This window comes from Lissotriton helveticus, chromosome 6 (genome assembly GCF_964261635.1).
Source record: "Lissotriton helveticus chromosome 6, aLisHel1.1, whole genome shotgun sequence".
NCBI lineage: Eukaryota > Metazoa > Chordata > Amphibia > Caudata > Salamandridae > Lissotriton > Lissotriton helveticus.
In genome coordinates this window covers 25,619,833-25,640,371 of record NC_136067.1, presented here as the reverse complement: position 1 = coordinate 25,640,371, position 20,539 = coordinate 25,619,833, and positions in this window count along the sequence as shown.

Here is a 20,539-nt window from a genome sequence, read left to right as displayed (position 1 = left end):
CTGTTGGTTTATGTGATGCTTTTTGAAAATGCATGGTTTCAATATTTGCAAGATAGAGGATTTGTATTTTGTGAAATAGTGAGGTTTTAGTAGTGAAATTGAATGCTTGTACATAGGACCTGCGCTCTATTTCTAAAATGTTATTTAAAAAATGATTTTAGAGCAAATCAATGGGTTTCAGTAGTCAAATTGAATCCTTGTACATAGGACCTGTGCTCTGTTCCTAAAATGTTAATTAAAAAACGATTTTAGGGCAAATCAATGGGTTTCAGTAGTGAAATTGAATGCTTGTACATAGGACCTGCGCTCTGTTTCTAAAATGTTATTGAAAAAACGATTTTGGGGCAAATGAATGGCTTTACATTTTTAAGAAGGAATAAATAGTGTGTGCATGATTACATAAAAATATTTGAACCTTTCAAAATCATGTCACCTGTGTTACCTCAGATTAGGAAGCAGACTGAGCTTCTTTGCTGTTGGTTTGTGTCATTTTTTGGGTGATGCTTGGTAGGAATGTTTGCAAGAGAGAGGAAATGTATTTTGTAAAATAGTGAGTTTTCAGTACTGAAATGGAATGCTTGTACATAGGACCTGCACTCTGTTTTTATAATGTTATTCAAAAATCGATTTTGGGGCAAATCAATGGCTTTTACATTTTTGAGAAGGAATAATTAGTGTGTGCATGATAACATAAAAGAAATTGAACCTTTCACAATCATGTCACCTGTGTTACCTCAGATTAGGAAGCATACTGAGAGCCTTATTTATGAAAACAGCGATGCGTCACTTTTCACTGCACACTTCTTGCGACACCAATGATGCGTTATATTTAATGTATGACGCATCATGTCGCAAGGACTTACAGAAAAGTCAGTATTTCTGACGTATCTGTAAGTGCAAAAGTGACGCATTGCTGGAGTGTGTCACAAAAGTGACGCAACTCCAGCAATGCGTCCTTTCACATGGGGAAAGCCTCATGTGAAAGGGCTTGCGTCAGTCTTACGCCTGCTGTGTGGCAGGCGCAAGATTTTGACGTAACAGCGTCCTAAAAGTGATGCAGTGAAATCTCATAGATTTCACTGCGTCACTATTACGAGGCTTTTTGTGGGGGAACGCCCCTTCTGCATACATTATATCTGACGCAGGTATAATGTGGCGCAAGGGTTTAAAAAGTGACTCATTTACCTAGATGCGTCACTTTTTAAAAATGGCGCAACAAGGCATATGTTTTTTGCCGCCGATGCGTCACAAAAAGTGACGCATCAGCAGCGCAAAACTGACGCAGGGCCTTATAAATGAGGCCCTGAGTTTCTTTGCTGTTGGTTTGTGTCATGCTTTTTGATAATGCTTGGTATCTACATTTGCAAGATAGAGGATTTTTATTTTGTGAAATAGTGAGGTTTAAGTAGTGAAGTTGAATGGTTGTACATAGGACCTGCGCTCTGTTTCTAAAATGTTATTACAAAAACGATTTTGAGGCAAATCAGTCAGTTTCAGTAGTGAAATTGAATACTTGTACATAGGACCTGTGCTCTGTTTCTAAAATGTTATTTAAAAAATAATTTGAGGCAAATCAATGGGTTTCAGTAGGTAAATTGAATGCTTGTACATAGGACCTACGCTCTGTTTCTAAAATGTTATTTAAAAAACGATTTTAGGGCAAATCAATGGGTTTCAGTAGTGAAATTGAATGCTTGTACATAGGACCTGCACTCCGTTTCTAAAATGTTATTCAAAAAACGATTTTGGGGCAAAGCAATTGGTTTTAGATTTTTGAGAAGGAATAAATAGTGTGTGTATGATTACATACAAATATTTGAACCTTTCACAATCATGACACCTGTGTTACCTCAGATTAGGAAGCAGACTGAGCTTCTTTGCTGTTAGTTTGTGTCATTTTTTGGGTAATGCTTGGTAGGAATATTTGCAAGATACAGGATTTGTATTTTGTGAAATAGTGAGGTTTTAGTAGTGAAATTGAATGCTTGTACATAGGACCTGCGCTCTGTTTCTAAAATGTTATTTAAAAAACGATTTGGGGGCAAATCAATGGATGTTATATTTTTGAGAAGGAATAAATAGTGTGTGCATGATTATATAAAAATATTTGAACCTTTCACAATCATGTCACCTGTGTTACCTCAGATTAGGAATCACACTGAGGGCCTTATTTATGAAAACAGCGATGCTTCACTTTTCACTGCGCACTCCTTGCGACACCAATGATGCGTTATATTTAATGTATGACGCATCATGTCGCAAGGACTTACAGATAAGTCAGTATTTCAGACATATCTGTAAGCGCAAAAGTGACGCATTGCTGGAGTGTGTCACAAAAGTAATGCAACTCCAGCAATGCGTCCTTTCACATGAGGAAATCCCCATGTGAAAGGGCTTGCGTCAGTCTTACGCCTGCTGTGAGACAGGCGCAAGATTTTGACGTAACAGCGTCCTAAAAGTGATGCAGTGAAATCTCATAGATTTCACTGCGTCACTATTACGAGGCTTTTTACGGGAGAACGCCCCCTCTGCATACATTATACCTGACGCAGGTATAATGTGGCGCAGGGGTTTAAAAAGTGACGCATCTACCTAGATGCGTCACTTTTTAAATATGGCGCAATAAGGCACATGTTTTATGCTGCCGATGCGTCACAAAAAGTGAGGCATCAGCAGCGCAAAACTGACGCAGGGCCTCATAAATGAGGCCTTGAGCTTCTTTGCTGTTGGTTTGTGTCATGCTTTTTGATAATGCTTGGTATCTACATTTGCAAGATAGAGGATTTTTATTTTGTGAAGGTTTCAGTAGTGAAGTTGAATGGTTGTACATAGGAGCTGTGCTCTGTTTCTAAAATGTTATTAAAAAAAAGATTTTGGGGCAAATCAATGGCTTTTATATTTTTGAGAAGGAATAAATAGTGTATGCATGATTACATAAAAATATTTGAACCTTTCACAATTATGTCACCTGTGTTTCCTCAAATTATGAAGTGGATTGTGCAGATGAGGTGAGGTATGTCCAGGGGTGCAAAGGAGTTGAGGCCTGTGCCCATGAGTGCAATGGAGAGGACTTACCTCCTCTGACCCTTAGAGAAGCATTATCTAATCTGTGCCCCTTGGACAGGCCTCAATACATTGAGTATAATTGATGGTAACAGGGTACAGATGAGATGAGGCGTGTCCAAGAGTGTATATAAACTGATGCCTGTCTAATGGTGCAGATGAGTTGAGGTGTATTCAGGGTTGCAGATGAGGTAAGGATTGTATCGGGGGGCAGAGGAGGTGATGCCTGAGTTGAAGAGTGTAGTGCAAGAGAGGTCTGTCCAGGGGTGCAAAGGAGGTGAGGGTTGTGTCTAAGAGTGCAGTGGGGGATAGGCTTTATGAAGTCCTGTCCACTGCACTCTTGGACACAAGCCTCACCTTTTGTGCTCCCCTGGACAGGCTTCATCTCATCTGCACTCCTGCTTAGGCCTCACAATCTTTTTTCAGAATAACATTTGAAAAACAGAGAAAAGGTCATATGTATAAGCTTTTCATTACACTATTGAAACCTCGCTCATTTATAAAATACAATTCCTTTATGCACCAAGGTTTCTTTACAAATTATTATGAAGAATGTATAAGTCTCTGTTATATTCTCTTCCTGACTTACTCTATTTTTCCATCAGTCCCCTTCTAACATCCTCTCTCTGACTCATTCATTTTTACATCCTGACTCTGTGTTACACTCTCATATACTTTCTCTTTAACTTACTTTCTCTTATACCCTGTCTCTGATTTATTCCCTTTCTCTTATTACTCCTTGTTACATCCTCTCTCTCATTTAGTTCCTCTTACACCCTCTCTCAAACTTAGTCTATCTCTCTACCTTTTACAGCCTCTCTGTGTTTTAGTCTCTTTTACGTCCTGTCCCCTTCTAACACCGTCTCTCTGTCTTACACCCTCTTACACCCTCTCTCTGTCTTACACCCTGTTATATCTTTTTTCTAACTTATTCCCTATGTCCATTTCTTTGACTGACTCCCTCTCCTTATTACATCCTTTTTCTGCCTTACAACATATTATACACTCTTTCTGTCTTACTCCTTTTCTATGTTTTACTTCCTCTATCTGTTTCTTTGTCTGACTCACTGTATTTTTTTATGTTAGTTCCTCTAGCTCTTTTTCTATGTCTTAATCCTAGTTACATAGTTGTTGTGATGTAAACTTAGATATGTTTTAAAGTAGTGTTTATATCGTTTGCTTATTGTCATTGCTTTGTTCTTTGGTAATAGTGGTCTAAAATGTGTTATCTTTTTTCTTTATCACAGATTGAAATCAAGATTTGCATAGTAAGGAAATATGCCGTCAAGGCAAAGGAGAATAAAAGATGTGAAGCGGAAAAAATTAAAAACAGCAACGGAATTAAAGCACTCTTCTACAACAAATACTTCAAAAGACAGGAAAAAAGCTCCTGGTAAGACAACTAAGTCTTTCTTTCGGAACATATGTAGATAAAAAAAAATGTTGATGACAATGTAAATAAAGAGAAGGAGAGAGCAAATTTGAAGATGAAGGAGAGGCCCCACAAAAATGTTAATACTGCAGCAGGAGAGAATAATATGTATAGGAATAGAAGGCAAAACCAATTTAGGTACATTCGTAAACAAATGTTTCGCAATAGGGTAGTTTTAAATTTGTTAAAAAACATTAAGAAAGGTAAACAGAGAGCTGCTTTTTACAAGAAAAAGAAAAATGTAGAGAAAATTGTTGATCAGGCTTTTGAAGTTAAGAAAAAATTATTTATTTTAGTAATCAATAGAATTAGGACACTTAACAAGACAATTGATGTTTTCAAATCAAAGAGTAGATGCAAAAGAGTAATTAATCGGACTAATTTTTGTAAAGTTTTTTCTGGAGAATGGATGCATAGTTCAAGTTGTGAGCCATTTTTTAATGAGGAGAGTTACTTTCAGGAGAATGATTTGGTGCATGCAGTTGACACCAGTGGTCGAGCATATGAGGTGAAAGATGGTTGTCCGATTGAAAAAGAGAAACTTGTGTCTAGAGATGCAGAAGAGGTGTTAACTGATGAAGTTTTAGGGAGACGTACTAAGGGTCCAGTGTACACTTGGAAGTGTAGTAGTATTTGTAGTGTGCAACAGGAATCAATCGATTTGCTTCGTAATTTCTTACGTACATATAGTAAGAAAATTTTAAAACAAAAAATGAAGATGTTGCAAGACTTAGATCCTTGCAGAGTGAGAGAAAAGACAGGTTTGCAAGGCCGTTCACTGGCTTGTCTTTCAAGAAAAGTATGTCAGAGTGTTTTTCATCAATTTAGGATGTTAGCAGTTCTTCATAACAAAATGAGGAAATTAGTGAGAAGGTTGTATTATGCAAAAAGTCCAGCACTCAAGCTTAAACAGTTAAACAGTGCTCTTTTGCATGGAACTGAATTTGATGTGAAGATGATTTGTGAAGACATTGAGTTTTGTTATTTTGTTGAAAAAGAGGACAGTGTAGAAATTGACACAGTAATAGAAGGTAATGTGGAAGACAATGTACAGATTTCAAGTACAGAAAAGTTTGACCAGGAAATTACTAAGTTTAAGGTAAAATCAAGTGAAAGGCCTAATTTTACTTGTGTGTGTTGTCGACGGACTCATTATAAGATTCAGACTAGGTTAGCTGATTTATATGGAAAAAGTGAAATGGAAAATAATAGTGAATGGAAGCATTTTGATTTGAGTTCTGATCAGCGTATTTGTAAATATTGTTATAATAAATTAAATGAAAACAGAATGCCTGCTAGAGCTGTTCATAATAATCTTGAGTTGGTAGACATTCCTGCTGAATTGATGGATTTAAATACATATGAATCTATTTTAATTCAATGTGTCTATCCTTTTCAGGCTATTGTTCGCATGGAGCCTAAGATAGGGAAATTGCCTCCTTCAGATTTGCAGAGAGGATTAAAGGGAAGAGTTGTTTATTTGCCTCTAGATTTCAAGAAAAATATTGATACAATTGGTATAGAAAAAGTAGAAGAGGAACCTTTAGTTATTCTAGTTAATGGGGTTCCGACAAAGAGTAAGAAAATCTGGCACGATTTAGTGGATGTTAGGAAAGTCAAAAAGGCAACTTTGTATTTAATCAAAAACAATGAGTACTACGAACATGTATGTGTTGGAGCAGAGGAAATAGCTGCAGAAGAAGACAGTGATTGTTCAGCCGGCCAAATTGAAAAAGTTGATGTGTCTAGAAGTGAAGAAATATATGAACATTATACTGTTCATCCTTTGCATTCCAAAGAAGTAATGGGGAATGCAATTGACTTGTTTCAAATGAAAGCAGCAAAAGGAAGTCCCATTAGTGTATGGGAAGAAAGTTTGGAAGCTCGTTCTTTTCCACAGCTATTTCCAACAGGTCGAGGTGGACGATATGACGATCAACCACTTCAAATTCCTGCATCTGAATACCGGACATTAAGATTATATGCTGAAGATCCAAGGTTTCGTCAATGCATTCCCTATTTGTTTTATCTACTGTATGAAAGTGACTTGTCTGGGCTTTCTTATGCAGTAAATCATATACTGAAAAGTGGAGCACATCTGCAAAATGTTTCGGCGAGGGACTTTATGGAGAAAGTCAATCTGCAAGATAATATTTTGGAATCTCATCTAATCAATCTCATGGCATGTCAGCGTGGTACAAACGAGTATTGGTACCGTCGTCATGGGGAATTGAAATGTATGCTAAGAAACTTAGGAACTCCTACATGGTTCCTCACTCTTAGCTGTGCCGAGTATGCATGGGACGACTTACTTCAATTTATACGCGAGGCAAATGCAAATATACAAAATATAGAATTCAAAAAACCTGGAGAACTGTGTTCTTTGGATCCAGTGAATGTATGCAGATATTTTAATCATAGATTTGAAGCTATGATGTCTTTTAGTACCAACAAAAAAAATCCTCCCCTTGGAGAGGTTTTGGATTTCTTTTGGAGAAAGGAGTATCAAGCGAGAGGTGCTCCTCACATACATATGTTGTTATGGATTGAAGATGCACCCACATTTGGAACAGATTCGGATGAAACAGTGATGAGTTTCATTGAAGAGTATTCAACATGTGCTGTTCCGAAAACTACTGAAGAAAACAGTTTAAGGCAACAAGTTTTACGCTTTCAATCCCATCGTTGTGGGAAGTATTGTCGTTGAAAATTCAAAAACAAGGAAAAGTTCTACACAAAATGTCGTTTCGGCTTTCCACGACCAGTGATTTCTAAAGGAAGAGTAAATAATTTGATGTCTTCTCTACGACATACTGTGACAAGGAAATCACCAAAAAATACATACAATTTAAAAAGAAACGAAGAGTCCAAGTACATCAACGTCTACAACCCAGTGATTTTGTCCATGTGGAATGCTAACATGGATATTCAGTTCGTTGCTGACAACTCTATTGCTGTGGCTCGATATGTGACGTCTTACATCACAAAAAAAGAAAAGACAGAACTGAAGGAAATGTGGGAGGACATTTCACATGAAAAGGGTATAAGCAAGAAATTATACAGTTACAGTCTGAAGATGTTGTCACATCGAGAAATTGGAGCATATGAATGTTCTGATCGATTTTCATCAGCAAGTCTATATGCCAAATCTAGAACCATCATTTGGGTGAGTCTAGGTCTTGCTGCAACACAAAACCGAGTTTTGAAATCTGTAGAAGAAATAGAGTATTTGGCGGAGAAAGAACCAGAAAGTACAGATATTTTGAAGACAAACATGTTGTATACATACTATCCAAATAGAAGTCCTCACCTTGAGAACGCTGGTCTCTATGAAGTTCTGCAAAGCTATATTTATAAGAGAAACATCAGAGAAGATATCAATAATGGAATATATGCTGTCATTGGATGTGAAGGATGTCTAGTGAAACAGAGAAAAGGTCATTTGATTAATCATCGAAAATTGAGTTGCGAAAATCCAGACAAAAGGGAATTTTACTATTTGGCTCTTTTGCAACTCTTTAAACCATGGCGTAGAGAAGAGGAACTACTTGGAGATTTTCTCTGTTACGAAGATTCTTTTAATGCAACCAAGGATACCAAAGAATGTCCTGTTTTTCCAAATTATCTGCAAATGTTGAACGAAGAAATAGAGCAAGAAGCCACAATTGCTGCAGAGATTGTTAGAGACAGTTCTCAAGGCAGTCAGAGTTCTACTTCATTGAGTCAGGATCCACTAGGAGGACCAATTATTCCAAATGAGGCTGCCACTGCCATGGGTGAGGTGGAAAGAGCTATGGAACAAGCTGAAAAGGATGTAATTAACTTAGAAGATTTGGTGAAACAACTAAACATTGAGCAGAAACAGATATATGACGAAGTCACAGAACAGATTGAACATGGATTCAGTCATGAGAAAAAAGAGTGCTCATGTACATCATTTAAGCCTGTCTGACTGTACGTGAGTGGAGAAGCGGGAACTGGAAAAAGTTTTCTGATTAAAGCAATTGCAACTTATTTGCAGAAAAGGACTGAATCACCGCTGTCTTGTGTTGTAACCGCTCCAACTGGGCTGGCGGCACATAACATTAAAGGGATTACATTACATCGTTTACTGATGCTACCAGTTGAGCATGATAATAAATTGCAATACCACAAGTTATCGGGAGATGCGTGTTCTGAAGTTTCGAGAATCCTGAAGAAAATGAAACTTCTTATCATTGATGAAGTAAGCATGGTCTCAAATCTAATGCTTGCTTTTGTGCACTTGAGAATGCAAGAAATTCTTAGAACAGACTATGATGTCTTATTTGGAGGAAAACACATTATTGTTTTTGGAGATCTACTGCAGTTGACTCCAGTAAAAGGACAACCTGTGTTTAAAATGCACACGCATGAAGTTACCAGGAAATGCCTAGGAAGCATTGGAAACGTTAATATATGGTTAAACTTCAAATATGCAGAACTGCTTCAAAATATGCGACAGGCAAAGGATGAAGATTATAAAAATATTCTACAAGAATCGAAAAACTAAGTGAGCATGGAAAGGAAGCTTTACATGCACGATTAATTTCAAACTTGTATCCAGATGAAAACATTCTTCCAGAGGATATTTTTAAGAAAATTACTGACAACAAATCTGGGATATGTTTGATGCCAACTGCGAAAGAATGTTCGATGTTCAACAACAAAATGTTAAATTTAGAAAATGAAGAGATTGTGAAACTGGAAGCTGTAGTTAAAATAGAGCATAAGGGAGCAACAATTATTTTGTCTGAAAATTTGAAATCAAAATTGGATTCATTAGAGAAGAGTATATCTAAAATTGCTGGTTTTGAAAAGACTCTGAATGTGTGTTTAAATTGTCGTATCATTTTGAGAAGGAATTTTCATGTTGAAAGAGGTCTGGTAAATGGAGCAACGGGTCATGTTGTTGATTTTGTGAATTACAGAAATAGAGATGGAATGAATTTCTAAAAATTAAATTTGATGGCATTGAGGAAGTACAACAAATCAGTCATTGTTCTGCTAGATTTTTACTTGTGAAAGACTTATATTTTCGCCGAAAACAGTTCCCTATTTGTCTGGCATATGCGGTGACAATTCATAAATCTCAAGGTTTAAGTGTAGATAGTGCTCTGGTGAACATTGGAACTTCTGTGCTTAAAGAAGGTATGGCATATGTGGCATTATCACGAGTCAGAACTTTATCAGGATTGTACTTGGTTGAGTGTGATGAGACAAAGATTTGTGCAGATCTAGATTGTGTTAAAGAATACAATAGGTTAAGAAGAGAATATGCTCCATATTTGCCTCAATATCCTCTGTTTGAAAAACGTGTGGTAGGCCGAAAAAGAAGAAATGAGAATAATTTCAGTGGGGTACTAGCAAAAAGACAAAAAGTAGATGAAACTGTAATTGTAAGCAGAAAGAAAAAGGATTCTGTTGAAGATGTTGTTGGATTTCAGTTTGAAAACAGTTCTGGTGTCAACTGCTATGCTAATGTAGTGCTTAATGTTGTTTTTTTTCTTCAAAATTTACAAGAACAAATTGTTGAAAATCGGGACGAAACATTCTGCTGTTTATTGAATTCTGTGTTTCAGAAATGTAGCAGTGATAGAGCAAAAATAGGAAGTGTTTCAGAAATTCGAAATCTTCTAGACATATGTTCTGGTCAAAATCAATTTTCACAGAATATTCAGCAGGATTGTCACGAATTTTTAATGTATATGTTTGATGTATTGGAAGATGAAGGAGTAGATATAAAAAATATTTTTAGTCTTTCTTATCAATGGCAGCATGACTGCGACAATTGTAGTTTATCAAGTAGTACTAGAATGGACACTGAAAGATTTATATATTTGACTTTACCAGACTGCAAATCAGTGTCTTTTAATAATCGAGTTAAAGCAGCTGATCACAATATGGTGTGTACTCAATGTAAGTCTGCAATGCTGTCTACATTATTTTTACAAAATTATGGTCAGTATGTCATTTTAATGTTCCAACGATGTAGACCTGATGGAAGTAAATTGATAACTTCTACTAAAAATTTAGTGGCTTCTCAGTTATCAATTTCAGGAAGAACTTTTACAACTGTAGCTATTATTTATCATGACGGTCCTTCAACAACATCAGGGCATTACACATGCTATTTAAAATGTCGTAAAGATTGGACCCACTGTAATGACACTCATTTGACTTTCAAACAACGTTTGCCTTTTGACTTAAAAAATTCTTACCTAGTGTTTTTAGAACCAAAATTTAAGTAAATGTAATTGGCCTATGAAGACGGGAGCTGTTAATAAAAGTTAGTTTACTGTTTAAAATTATATTCTGAGTAAAAGTGATCAAGATAATATAAAAAATTGACTTCTCATATAGGTACTGTAAGTGGATCTCATAGTAAGTGATATCAGTATTATACAAAATGATGAACATGAGTGAGTCAGAGATGGAATTACGAATATTTAAATATTGTGAAAATGTTGTATGTGCCTTTCTTTCAGAACGTCAGAAAAACTGTAATTTCAGAGTTTCTTTTAATTAATTTGAAAATATACTCATACATCTGACACTATTTGGCCTTAAGGAAAAGTGAAGGAATGAGCAAAGAGTCATGACTGAAAAAAAGGAGTATATGAAAATAATGAAAATATTTCAGATGTTCTTGGAGCTTTTCTTCTAGAAAGTCGATGAAATGGATTTTTTAGTGAACAGCAGAGTACTTTTCAACGAAAAGGACCTTCATGATATACTATTTGGCCTAAAGGAAAAGTAAGTGAATCAAAGATTAGTGTACATTTGTGATTTTTAAGTTTCTAAGGTTTTTTTTAAAACACAATATTTTAGATTGTGTTTTTTTTCCCGCTGTTATATGATGAGTAATTGGAACTCACTGTTTTAAGTGAAATTCAATATATTCTGAGAACAGCAAAAATAAACTATGTAACATGTTGTACAAGTTATTCTATAGTTTGTATTGTGTAATTTAAATTGTATTCCCATTGTCTCACACTCACTTTCCTTTTTCCACCCTCTTTCAGCTCTTTTTACTCACTTATAATGTCTTTCTCTCACTCTCTTTCACCCCCGTTCCTTTACTCCACTTCTTTCACAACCCCCATTCTCATTTCAACTGTCTGCATCCCCTCTCTTCCTTGCATAACTATTCAGCGTTCAGTCTCTCTGCTTTACTTCCCTTTTCCGTCTTTTCCTCCTTTGCTCTTTTAGTAATTCCTCTTTACTCACTCAGCAGTATTGTCGCACTCTATCACTATAAATCACCCACTCTCCCTCGCTTATCTTTGTTTACTCCTTTCTTTTGACCTCTTCTCTCTATTTTCCGTTCACTACCTCTATTTCCTCAGTCTCTCACTCTCCTTGTGTTATGTTCACTTGTGTTTATCTACCTTCTATCATTTCTCTTACAACAACTTCACTGCTCCTCTCTCATCGTTCTTCAACCCATTTCTTTTAGTCCGGTTCCATTACTACCCCACATTTCCTATCTTTCAGTGTCCTTCTCTTTACTTTCATCACCGAATCACTTTCTCTCAGTACCACTGCTTTAGTCCTATTCTCCTCTCTATCCTTCTTTTGCTCCCTTACTCATTTTTCTTTCCTCACTCATTGGACTCCACTTCACTCAGTCCTTCCCTTAGTCTCTCTGTCTACTAACTTCCTCACTCCTTTTCCCTCAATCCTTCTATATTATCCTCTCTCCCTTCATCCCTTCACTCTATGACTCTCCTTCACTTACTCTCAGTTATCTTCCATTCCTCATTCTTCTAAATGCATCCTTAATTAGACTCCTTTTCCTCTCAGTCATTATCTTTTTTACTTACTCCTGTTCCCTGATTTAGTTTTGCTAACTCACATTCTTTTAGTATCTTTCTTACCTTCAGTTCATTTTTCTCTTCTTCTCTTCCTCTCTGTCAGTGAATCTATATGCTTTACTCTTAGTAATTTGCTCTCCTTTTATTTCTTTTTCCCTCTTTTTGTCCTTCTACCTTACTTTATTTCCCTTTCTGTGTCCTTCACTCTTACTTTATTTCTAAATACACTGTTATGATTTTTAACTTCTTCATTTGTATCTTTTATTTTAAAATACATATTTTACTAATTATAACTTATTTTTTCTTCTCTCTTTCACAGATACAAAGTGTGGTAAAAAAATGTAATTAAAGTAACATTTATTATATGGTAAGTGCGACTAAAAAAATGTAGTTTGTCATCACCTTTTGCTTTAACCTCACTACTATTTTCTCAACCTACCTCACTCCTGTTTCATTACTCTGCTTCCCTCACTTATTCTTATTCTCCATGTTTACCCCCCTTTCCCTATTTCCCCTAACACATTCAACTTCTTTCAGTCCCCATTCTTTACTTCCCTTACCCTCTGTTCCCTTCCTTTGCTCCCTCACTCATTTTCTTTCCCTTAATCATTTACTTCACTCCTACACACACACACCTCACCCCCAACACACACACACACCTCTGACATACACCCCACACACACACCACACACACACACATCATACACACACACACACACCCATGCACACACACCTCACACACACACACCCACACATCCCACACACACACACACACTCCACACACATACCCCCCACACCCACACACCCCCCACAGATATCTCACACACCCACACCTCCACCCACACCCAAACACCCCACACACCCACACCCACACACACACCTTACACACCCACACCCCCACCTACACCCACTGACTCTCTATAAGTCACCCACACTGCCTTACTTACCTTTCTTTGCTGTTTCACTCAGACTCTTTCAGTCACTGTTTCCTTTACTCTCTCTGTCCTTTCTCTCTGTTACTCCCCATGTCTTACCCTAATTTAGTTTTATCCACCCTCTTTCACCCCTGTTTACTTACACTCACTGCTCTTTTCTCACCCTCCCTCACCGTTGTTCCTTTATTCCGGTTCCGTCACTACCCCTCATTCCCCATTCTTTACTGTCCTTCCTTTTACTTTCATCACCCACTCACATTCTCCCAGTATGTCTACTTTAGTCTTCTTCCTCTCTCTTCCCTTCTTTCGCTCCTTTATTCATTTTCCTTTTCTCAATTACACCCTATTACACCTTCTCTGTTTTTTACTATGTAATAAACAATCCCTTTGTGTTGCTCCCTCTAGCTCTCTTTCTCTTAACATTACTCTCTCTGTGTTCTTACCTCATGCTCACTCTTTCATTAATTTTTTTTTCTTTATTTTTTGGTGCGTGCCTCGGTGCGCGCCCCGGTGCACGTACCGGTACGCGTACCCTGCAGAAAAAAAGATTGACAGAGATTCTTTCAAAATATAGGTTTATGTTTAAAAATTAAAGGTAGTTCTAAAAAGAACTGTTTTTTTATTCTTTTTGTTGTTTTATATTTTTTAATTGTTTTTGAGAACATTTTTTACTTTTTTTGGCTTTTCTGAACAGTTTTATATTTTTTGGGTATTTTTTATGGGGAGAAACAAAAAACAGGGATTTGTAAATGGCTCAACTGGAGCAAAAAATATCAGGAAGAAAATAGGTTTTTTTTTTACACTTGTGGTTATCACCAGCACAGATGATAAGTTTTATACTTTGCTCACCATAGCAAAGTGTCTTTCCACAATATTTGCACACGATTTTAAAATGGGCAAACTTGGGTTGAATGGTAGGCATCGTCTCTCTTGCCTCTGGACCCGATGGAGTGGGTTCTTTCGATGTTGAGGGTCTAGATGTTGATAGGGGTAGGTTACTGCACAGGTCCCTTAACTCTGCAGCAGAATAGTTGTTTGGGTGCAAACGCATCATGTGCTGAATCATAGTATGATTCCCAAAGGAATACTTTTTGTTAGGGTTCCCCCTGGACAGCTCAGCACCACAAATCAGACAAGTCAGCTTCGCAGCGTTGACTTTTTTGAAACCCCTTGGGATTTTGTAAAACTGCCATATGAAGTGCTCTTTTGGTTTGTAGGGGTGATTATCTTCAGGCAGGAAATGCCTGGTCTGTTCCTCCTCTTCATCATCCTCCTCCTCTTCTTCTTGACCACCAATGTAATCTTCTGGTGGTCTTTTTGATGGTGGTGGTCTTCCTCAGTCACAGGACAAAGTCAGAATAAGGAAAAAAGGTGGGGGCTTTCATCATTTGGAAAACAAAAGTGTTCTGGACCAATGAAAAGTGTTATTTTCAAGTCACATGATCCGGGCTTTCATCATTTGGAAACCAAAACTGATCTGCACCAATGAAAAGTGTTATTTTCAGATCACATGAACCGACGCGCTTACGTTACGAGCCCCGGGGCGCGCCCGTAGTCGCGCCGGGGCGCGCCCGGGGGCGCGTAGCGCAAGTGCGTCAGGACGTTGCGCGATCGTATGCGCTCGCGTGCTTCCGGGTGCGCTTACGCAGTGCGTCATATGACGCATCACTCGGCTACGCGATACGTCACGATGTTGTTTTCATTAGTGGCAATAGCGCTAACGGGACGCTCACCAGTACGCGCCCCGGGGCACGCCTTAACACTGCACTTACCGGTGAGCGCATCGGTAAGCGCCCCGGGAGCGCTCCGGGGCAAAAAAATAAAAAAGAAATAAAAAAAAAACTATTACATAATTATACAATATAAAATTCGTTATAAAAAATATTACATTTCATACCTATAGAGATTTGCTATTAAAAAACCTTTGAAATTCACTGAAAAAACCATAGGTTTCACACCAGTTATAGTTAGGAATTAGCATTTAAAAAACCTATTAAATTCACTGAAAAAAACATAGGTTTCACCCCAGTTATAGTTAGCTGCAAATTTTACTCGCATAAAACCATTGAAATTCCCAGGTTATAGTTATTTGGACTCACTATAACTTGCGCGTGCAATGCACTGCTGATGATGTTACATATTACATCACTCATGACATGGTCAGTGACATCACTCATGACATCACTGATGACACCATCCTTGTGACAGAGTGACAGACCTCCTTTCACTGTAATGTAACCCTTGAAACACATATTCAAAAATAGAAACTAAAATTTTCAAAAAAATGGAGATACCCATACCAGTTACAACAACCAATTCAATAATTCCACCATCTATATACACATCCACTCATTCACCAACAGTTCTATATAGTCACTCATACATATACTCACTCATCATATGTAGTGATATACCTATACATCCTGTTACACACCAACAGTCATCCAAAAGATACTCTCACACATACTCACACATGCAAATAAACTATTAAACATCCATTTATTTGCATATACAGCTATACACACACTACCACTTTACTTCTAAGGAAACTTACACATACTTATTCTCTTAAACAATCACTTATAGAAACACATACTATTTTAAACAGGAACTCTTACAATCCCTCACTCTCACATATACTCACTTATATACATCAATATTCACATATACTACATTAAAACATATGTATTTACTGATAAAGACACTAGTGAGACAGTCATTCAGTCAGTAACACACACATATACACAGTCATCCACCCATACAGTCCTGCACATATGCTTTCTTCAAAACACATACAGAGAGTCAGTCACTCATGCATCTATGTGCTAAGTAATACCCCCACCAAACCATATAGATACTCATACTGATATTAAAACAAACATCTAATAATCCATATACCTACACATGTAGCTACTCACCAACCCATGCAGCCGCTTATACATAAAGTGAAACACTAATACATATATTTAAATATTTAAACATTACTCACTAATATATCTATTCACTAAGATACACTTAATAAGCCAGTTAAGCAATCAATTTTTTTTTAAAAAAACATCCATGTAAACACTTGTTTAAACATTTATTCTTCCATCAAGTTTTACATATACATATATAACACATATTTACTTTTCAGAAAGACACACATTCACTGCATGGTGTCATCAGTGATGTCATGAGTGATGTCACTGACCATGTCATGAGTGATGTAATATGTGACGTCATCAGCAGTGCATTGCATGCGCAAGTTATAGTGAGTCCAACTAACTATAACGTGGGAATTTCAATGGTTTTATGCAAGTAAAATTTCCAGCTAACTATAACTGGTGTGAAACCTATGGTTTTTTCAGTGAATTTACTAGGTTTTTTAAATGCTAATTCCTAACTATAACTGGTGTGAAACCTATGGTTTTTTCAGTGAATATATATATATATATATATATTACCTACTGGCGGTCGCCAGTAGGTATATATAGTTAGGATTTTTTCTCTATGGGTTTTTTGAAAATTCTATGTCTAATAACTTTGGCGTTTGTGGACGGAATTGGCTGAAATTTTCTGGAAAATGGAACATTTTGTTTCTGAGCAGCCACTGGAAATTTGGGGGGAGTTGGTCCAGGGGGGGCCGAGAAAAAAGGGGGGTCCCAAAACGTGTTTTTAACATTGAGTTTTCCATAGGGCGGTTAGCCTCACTTTTAGCCCGAACGGCTGAATGGATTTGCACGAAACTTGGCAAATTTGTAGGGACTGGTAGCCCGATGTGCCTTTTGTAGGTCTCAATATATGTGCTGCAGTGGATTTTGAGAAAATAACGTTCAAAAAAAGATATATATCTGTAAGCGCGGACCAGGCAGCGCCCCGGTACGCGTACTTGACGCGTAACGGAACTTCGCGTAGCGAAGTTGATTGGCTCTGTGGTGTCTGTCAACATTCTAAACAGTCCGGAGCGGCCGCCATCTTGTCTCTCGGTAGGATCGAGAGACAAGAGGAGGTCAAAAGCGAAGGGGCAAATGACCTTAAGGGGGCATAGTAGATACTCCCTGACCCCCTAGGTTTGATGTGGAGGCTTTAAAGGGGCCCCGCTAAGCAAAAAAAAAAAAAAATTTTTTTTGTTTTTTTTCGTGGTTAGCGCCCGGTACGCGAACCGGGAAGCGTACTGGGGAGCGTATCACAATAAAAAATGAATGATAGACTTTTCAAATGCTGTATGTTAATTGATTGTTGGTTTTGTTGATTATTTTTTTTTTTTAAATTTTTTTTTATTGTGTTTCATAATTTATTAAACTTTCTAACATTTCATTGTCAGAAATTTCATAATCATGGAATATAGATTGTAGTCTCTGAGGTTGTAAAATGTCCTCATTTGCAAGGAGGTTATCTACTGCTTGCACACATTGCAGTAGTTCTTGGTCCCATGTTTCATCCATAAATTCAATCTCTTTTGGATCAATGATTTCTGTGTTGGACTCTGGAAGGACAATTTCAAATGAAATGTTTTGTTCACTTTCCATTTTTCCTGAAATTTGCATAAAAAAAAAATATATTAGTAGAGGTAGGGCACTGTTGGGATTAATTTTAGATAGGCAGTTTTTATCAGAGAATTTATCTTTGGGCAGTGTATAGTATCAGAGTGGAAGTAGGAATATAAAAAAGTGTATCTAAATTTATTAGTACTACAGAGGGATAGTATATAACTAACAGAAAAAGTTTGCCATATTAACTTAAAGTGCACAATATACTTCAGTTTTAAAAATAACAACTTACCTTTAAAAAGAAGTTGAAGTTATTAATGAAAATCCAAATGAAATGTACACCAGGAAGTAGTAGTCAAAATGGCTGTGTTTCCTTCTCTTCCTTTATATATATTCGGGTACATAACCAATCAAATATCATGTAAAAAAAGTAGAAAATGAAAGTAACATTTTAATTGGTTGTCAATTCCAACACTTCAGATGTGTTTTGTGAAGTAATTTACCTCACGGTATTTAGAGAGGACTACAGGCTAAATGGCTAAATGGAATTCCAATCAAATTTGTGAAAATGGTAGGGATTGGTATGTAGTATGAGTTATTCTATATTTGGTGAAATTGTCTCCAGTGGCTTTTCTGTGAACTACTTTCCCACCTTTTTTGATGGTGCGCTTCCCAGAGAGCGACCCGGTACGCGAACCGTTGAGCGCCCCGGTTCGCGAACCTTAAGCGTAACGGGAGTCCACCATTTTGTGTTTCGGTCGAATTAAGATACAAGATGGAGGGCAAATAATGTTCAGAATGGGTAGAAGGGGGCACGGTAGACTTATCTTGACCCCCTAGGTTTTGTGAGGGTGGCTGAGGAGGCCCATATGTGCGGAAAAAGAAACATTTTTTTTAAAAATTTCGCGAGGTTAGCTCCCGGTACGCGTACCGGGTAGCGCACCAGGGAGCGTATTTTGTTGAAAATTAGTGAAAATAGTTAGAGTAAAAAAATAATTGTGAGTGATTAGATGTAGGGTAGCTCTGAGAAGAGCTTTTGGGTTTATGGTACATTTAGGTACTTATAAGTAGGTACCAATGCACATTTTTAAATTCAGAGTGAAAACTCTGTTGCCCTCATCTGAGAAGTGAACTCCATCTCCTCTGTAGATATCTTGCATGTAGTAACGCAAGTTATTGTTGTACAGGGAGCCCATTCCATGGTCTCTCATGTAAGCTGAAACAGATTTGTTTACATGCTTCCTCGACTTCTCAATTTGTGGACAAAATTGGTTTGACCACCTCCATTTCTGTCTTTGGCATATATTTGAATATACCAAGGCAGTCTGAGGAAAAAGTGCCATTAATTGCTCAAAGGTGTCCTTTAAAAGCATTTCCAGACCTACACCAGTCAAAGTGCCCAAGTCATTACCTCCACAGTGCACAATTAACAGGTCAGGTTTTGGCAAATGCATAAAGGTTTTCACCAATGGTATCAATTGGTGACATTTTAATCCTCTCTGGCCAAACCACTTAATTTCCACATCTTGTAAATTGAGGTTAGGTAAATTCCTGCTTTCAACGTACCTTTGAGCCCAGTGAATATAACTATGACCAACAATCCAGACAGAAAACATGGTGAGAGAAGGTTCTCCTGCAGTCAGATGAAGTGTGGCAATGAAATGGCAGTTGAAAAAATGTGAGTTTGAAATGAAAAAAACTGTGGAGTTTCTGTGTTCATGAAGTAGTAACAGTGATTGGTGGATTTTGATTGATGAAAACAGAAAGTTAGGGTGTAGAGATGTGTTCTTTGAAAGATGTATTTTGAGTGGTCAATAAAAAATCATTAAATGAAAGAAAGCACTGGATATGCAGGTGCACTGAGAGTTCAGAGTTCAATTGCAACATTGTTGTGTGAATTTGCAAACACCAGAGTTTCTCCAAGAGGTGGTTGCTATGGAAAATAGGCAGAAAGGGCAGAGGGGGAAGGGTTTTCATTTGAAAAAAAGTGAGGGAAGAGTTTTGATTGGGTGACATGAGAAATATGTGTGAAGAATTACACCATTTCTGTGCTTTTGATAGCTGCAGACTCTGGAGTGCATACCTTTTGCTCTGCTGAAGACAAATTGGTGTGTTTCTGAGACTGTTTTCAAACTCAAAGTATTTGCTAAGGTGAGAAAATATTTCTTTACTTTAGATAGAGAATAGTGTGCTTTAAGGAGAAAATTATGATTTATGTGGCGCAATTTGCTAGTAAATATGCTCTCACATGTGCATGGAAATTTTTGATTTTGAATGTTTCTGTTATATAGCCATGTTAAAAGTGACTCAACCATGCTGGAAAGTCAATCAAAAAATGATTTCATGTATTTTAATGACATTTTAAGTCATTTTCTGATGTGCAGTGTTTAGAAATTATGATTTGAAAATCGTTTTTGTGGAAAAGGAATTGTTTTTAAAATCATGACAAGGAAATAATGGTGTATGGTTATTTATAAGGCAATTGACTGTCCTTGATGTTATTTTTCTCATTTTATTGTAAGACCTTTCTCTGTGGCGCAAATTGCTTGTAAATATGCTCTTACATGTGCATGAAAATTTTAATTATCAATGTTTGTGTTACATAGCCATGATAAAAGTGAACCAACCATGCAGGAAAGCCAATAAAAAAACGCTTTCATGTGTTTCAATGACATTTTAAGTCATTTTCTCATGTGCAGTTTTTTGAAATTATGATCTGAAAATCGTTTTTGGGAAAAAGGAATTGTTTTTAAATTCATGAGAAGGACATAATGGTGTATGGTTCTTTATAAGGCAATTGAC